Source organism: Bidens hawaiensis, unplaced genomic scaffold (genome assembly GCF_021521415.1).
Source record: "Bidens hawaiensis isolate Kalapana, Puna unplaced genomic scaffold, B.hawaiensis_p1.1 tig00007885_1, whole genome shotgun sequence".
Classification (NCBI taxonomy): domain Eukaryota; kingdom Viridiplantae; phylum Streptophyta; class Magnoliopsida; order Asterales; family Asteraceae; genus Bidens; species Bidens hawaiensis.
This window is the reverse complement of record NW_027491548.1, coordinates 264,119-270,177: the sequence shown is the minus strand read 5'-3', so window position 1 is coordinate 270,177 and position 6,059 is coordinate 264,119.

Sequence of the window (6,059 nt, the reverse complement as noted above, 5' to 3'; positions counted from 1 at the left end):
GTTTAACCACAAAGCGACACGTGTTTGAAATTATTTTAATATTAGAATAGTTGGATGTGGTGGGTTAAAGTAAAAAAGAGGTATTTGTATCATCTTCAATCATTTCTCAATATTTAGAGTTACATGATGATGATTTTCTCTCAAAAATTGTTGCACCTACACTAAAGCTTAAACTAATTATGAGAGGTTATTTGGGTACCCAAAATGCTACACTTTTCAAAAACTTTTTTCCCTCTCTAATGAAGTTCCTTTTTCACATTTTACTTCAGCATATGTCATGTAAAACCACTTGTTGGAATGAATTACTATTTAATGTTCAATATTTGGCATATTCTATTCTAACTGGTGAAAAATATTACTGCTTTCCAAAATCACTTTTTAATGATGTTGTTGATAATGTAAAAGCAATGTCTACAACAAACGGAACACTATTTTTGATGTTTCCAAGGTTTATAATGAAATATTCATTAAGATATTGTCTTAATCTGATTTCATCCAAGGAACATATGTCCAAAGTCAAAGTCTCAGCAATGAGATCTTTGCGAGAATGAAGGAATCCAAATCCTCAACTACGGTTGAAGAGGAGGAACTGCCCAAACCGCTCATGCTCTGACAGTATCAGTTACAGAAACAAAACCCATTGCTTATGGTCATCAAAGTGCTCAACCTATCACTTTGAAACCCACATTACCTCCACAAAAAAACGATCAAAGAAAGCTTCAAAAGTCAAATCCAAAAAGACACCCAAAAAGGTAGTTAAAAAAAGAGGTTCATGAATCACCTGTGGCAACACAAAGGCTACAAAGAAAATTGACTATTGTTACTTGACGTGAAGTCGAAGACTCACTCAAAAATAAACCGATTACAACTATTAGATAGTGATAAGTGGATATCAAACACAGGGAGTTTGTCGAAAATGCGTTACTAAGTAGCTATAAAATTTAACTATATTAAACTAGTGCAGAAAATAAATTCAATGATTTGGTTGATTGATTTGATTAACGAAAATAACTAAAACAATTAAACGAGTTTTTTAAACAATAAGAGAAACAATGCTCTCTCCCGATTTCAGGTTTCCAATGTTGATCAAGTTAACGCTTATTTGTGGAATGAAATACACGAATATAGTTTTGTGAAAATGCAATTGATTGTGATAAAAGAGGACTAAGTACTTGGATTACAAAAACGCAAGGTTGTCACTCAAAAATCAGTTTAGTATTATTAACCCTAATTCTCTTCTACTAAATCTCGACTGCCTATGGTACCAAGAACGGATAGTCAAGAACACGAGTTCAAATCATACTAACAATTACAATACAAACTCACTATCACCATAGCAATATATTCATAAGATCAAAGATTATCCCACAAATAACATAAGCGAAAAACAAGCAATCCAATTGAAAAACCTTACAATTCGGGAGAGAACATAAAGATGATTAGCCACACATTGTTTGATTAATCATCACCTCAATTAAGATAATCCAATGAATCATAAACTCAAAACAAATGATTTTAACCACAAAAGTGTTGATATTGACCTCCAAAATCGTCTTAGGGTTGTTGTGAATGAAAAAGATATGATAATAATGTGAAAATTCGTCCAAAATATAAGAAAATAGGGCAGTTACAACTTGCAGCGACACCTCCACCGTAAGCTACGGTGGCCACCGTAGCTTACGGTGGCTTCAAAATTCCTGACGGTGGCTGAAAACTGCCTTACGGCAGCTATAAATCTCCAACTCCACTGTAGCTTACAGTGGGTACCGTAAGCTACGGTGGTCTTCACAACCAATTTCTTGTTTTCTTGATATTTTGTTCGTTCCAAGTCCGTTTTCGCCACCGTTTTCACCTACGTTCTCGTAATTCCATCAACTAGCTTTTCATACCTGCCATTACACGAGTAAACGTAGTTATCTAATTCAACAAGATAAAACAATTAAACACATGAATATTAACGGACTTAAACCACTTAAGGGTTGTCCCATGGACCACCCGTCACATTCCCGCACTTACACGTTGCTTGCCCTCAAGCAACATCTCAAAACAACTTCCGATTACATTCAACTTGTTTCCACCAATCTTACCACAATTCCGGTTCAGTTAAGGTTCCAAGTCATACCCTATTCCCTTATTTATATTTGTTGCACTAGTTCACTTGATGTTCCATTTAAACCGAAGATTTCTAACCAAACCTAACATGCTTTCGGTTTTTACCTATACATAACACATTTACACATTAACTTTTTTTTTATTGGTGATCATCCATACATTTAATATTTAATCAATTCTCCTCGCATACGCTTGTACAATCATCAAATCTCCACCTATGTAAATGCTTATTGACATGAATACAAAACAAGAGGTCTTAAAACGGGTTGTAATGGGGCCAAGTGTAAGGGTATGGAAGGGAATATTGAAAGTAGCTCAAGCGATCCGATCCGACTTATTACAAACAATCTAAGAAAAGATAGAAATAAAAATAAAATAAACACTATAAACATCACGAACTTCTCTTTTTCTTTTATTTTTCTTTTTTTTTTCACTCAATATATAATACTTTGAACATTGCATACATAAACATTGCAATTCTAATACAACTTTTTTTTTGAACTAATATAATACTTGAACATTACATACTAGCATAATAAACATAATGCTTCACATCTATAACTGATAAATACTAAAACAATTACATAGAAACCTATTAAGTCGGATCGTTTCGCAAAATAACACCGGGTTAATTAAATGAAAGAATAGGCCCAATAAAGTTTTCTAAAGGAACCAACCCCCTCCCTCACATAACCATCCTCATATGTATAATGTATGAGGCCCCAACCCCCCAAAACCCACACTCTCGCTCATCCAGACGAGGCTTAACCTAAGTGCCTCTATCAGTTTTGCACTCATGCCAAGCTAAGATCACGAAATGCACTAATTGTACAAGTTCTATTGGAGAATATCAACCGACTCACCAAACAATACTTTCTCAATTCTCAAGTGTAAAGGAACGTGTTATGCAAGTTATTACACCAAAAGCATTTTAATCTTGGTTAGAAAACTACATAATCTCTTTTTTAAAAACAACCAGGAACATGTTATTTAGGGAATTGTGACCATGAAAAGGGACAAAAACTTCACCCCACCATCTTACCACTTTCCGATTCTTTTAAACACATTTTTAAATTTTTTTTTTTATTTTTCTGATTTTTTAATTTTTTTTAACAAAATTTTTCAAACAAAACAAACAAAATTTTTCTCATCCCCACACTTGGGATACATTGTCCCCAATGTACGGTTTTTTTTTAGAGAAAAAAAAACAAACTACTTCAAACACAACCCTCTTTTCAACACAACCCTTTAATACTTAATCAAAAGTATTTTGTCCACCACCCATCCACCCAAAAACAAATAAAAACACAAAAGATAACTTATACAAAACTATACAAAATGATGTTCACCTGATAACACAAGATTCCATCAGAAGTAGGGCGGTCGGCCTGCCCGAAAATGGACGTCATCACATCGTTGAATTCACCAAATCCAAATGCATCTTGACCATCACCACCTTGCTCACCTCCTTGTTGTTGCGAAGTGCTTTGACTTGAACTTTGATTGGGATCCACCCACCTGGAATGATGCAATGGTGGTGTAGGGTATGGCACACTACCATCATACGGTGGCAAAGTGGTATAATCCACATATGGCGGGTCGGCCACAACCTGATGTCCCGCATGCCACGCGTCATGCATCCGTCGCTGACGATCATCAAGGTATTGGCGGTTCATGTTATCCTCAAAGGCATATGCATGTGTGCGGTTCCACAACTCTAGTCGATCATAATTCTGCTTTAATGCCATTTCCATGCTCGCACCCATGAAGGTTTGTTGATAAAAAATGGTTTGGGAATATTCGGGCCAATTCCCAAACGTGGGCGATCTGTCTTTCTACCACCTCTTGCATTGTTCCGTGATAAGCCCAACTTGAATCATACGGCCTTTGTGCATAGTCAAATGCACTTCCCACATAACCCGATTGCATTCCCGGTTGACTTCCATCCCCACTCGGTCCCCCTTGATCCACATTCATATGAGTTACATTTGGATCATCATGATATGCCTCATCACCATTCATCTCATCTTCACTTTCCGAGTCATCCTCTTCACCCGCATTTAATGGTCTTGCATCTTCCTTCAAAACCCTCCATCTCCTTCCGTCACTCTTCAACTTGTGGTACCGTTCGGAAGTTGAATATACCCAACCGGAACCCAAATGTGAAATGTCAAATGGCTTGAATTTCTTATAAGAACCCCTATCACCCACTCGAATATCACCATATTTCTTCAACAATGTCGTTATTAACCGACAATGTGGTATGATCTTCCGGTCCACACTATTTCGGCTTATCCATACGTTATTCATTACCAAAATCGATATGAATTAAGTGGTGAGCCATGTAGCAATGTGTATAATATTGGAACTTGGATATCGTACCTCGATCCTATCACCCCGATGCGGGATGACGTTATTGATGCTTATCGTTAACATCAATTTTGCTTCCATCTTCAAATTTTTTCGGTACAATTTCCCGGCGTATGTCCCGGGCAAAAACAAATCATCCAACATTGTGTTCCACATCGGGTGCTTCTCGGGTGCAAAATACAAATCGTCCAAATCCGGGAACCTATACTGGTTATGCGGTTTACTATCGAATTTTGCCACCCGTCTCAAACTGTCAAACGACATTTCCACTTGAACCCTATTCACAGTACCAATTATCTTGTGATTTGATGGATGGTTACCTGTAACTTGTCGTAAGGTAGCCATCCATTCTTGTATTTCTGAATCGAACAAGTTAGTTGATTCCTTGTCATAACATTTCAGAGCCGCTTCCCAACCCTACTCTCTGAATTTAGCGGTAACCCCAAATGGACCAAATTCTTCTTCTCTTACTTCTTTTTCGCAAATAAACGCATCAGTTCGCTGTCTCAACGCGTTCATTTGATCATGAAAGAGCTCCACTTGCCATTCTTGAGGTTGATCTGCCAAAGACCTTGATCTCCAAATTGGCTTTTCCCTTATTTGCTCCTCTTCCTCCTCACTTTCCGGGTCATCCCTTTGAAGAATTAACCTTCTTCTTTTCAGTTGGTAAGCCGGGTTACTTGAAGACCCAGCCAGTTCTTTCCCTTTTCGACCCATTCTAAACACAACAACAAAACAACAAAGGAGCAAGTTAATCACTTTTCAACCTTGAACATCCCCACACTTACTTAACATTATGATTGAAGATGTTACTTAGACATATTATTCAACTTTTCAAACAATTTCACAAAATTTTTGACATTATGTCCACTAAATGACCAATAATATGCCCATAATTATGTTTCAAATCATACTAATCATCTTCAACCATAACCCATTCACAATCATTATTCAACAATTCAACAATTCAAGCAAGTGTGGGTGTAGCAACAATTATGAAAAACTTACAATTTCCTTGCAATACACCATCAAGAATGATAACATATTACATACCTTGTTGTTGTATAAGATAAAGATGAACAAAGCTTCAAAATACACAAAAACCCAACAAAATTTCGGACTTGGTTGTCCAAAATCGACAACCAAGACGAGGGATTCTCACAAATACAATGGTATAATTGAAACTCTTGTGAGATTCTAGCGAATTTAGACCCAAAAATCAATTGATTTGGTTAGGAAATAAGAAAGTTATGGTGGATTGAAGAGTTAGGGTTTTTGAAGGTTTGTAGATAAAGAAGATGGTGAAATATGTGGTGAAAGAGATGGGTAATACGTATGTGGTGTATATTAATTGTAATTTTTTTTTGTTTTTTTTATATAGGAATCCATCGCCCAAATCCAAGGGTCCACCGTAAGCTACGGTGGACACCGTAGCCTACGGTGGCCTTGGTTCAAAAATGTCTACCGTACAACAGTTGCTGGCCAGCGTGGGTTTTTTTCTCCCACCCGTAGCTTACGGTAGGTACCGTAGGCTACGGTGGCTTGTAGGTTTAAAAACTTTTTTTTTGACACTTACG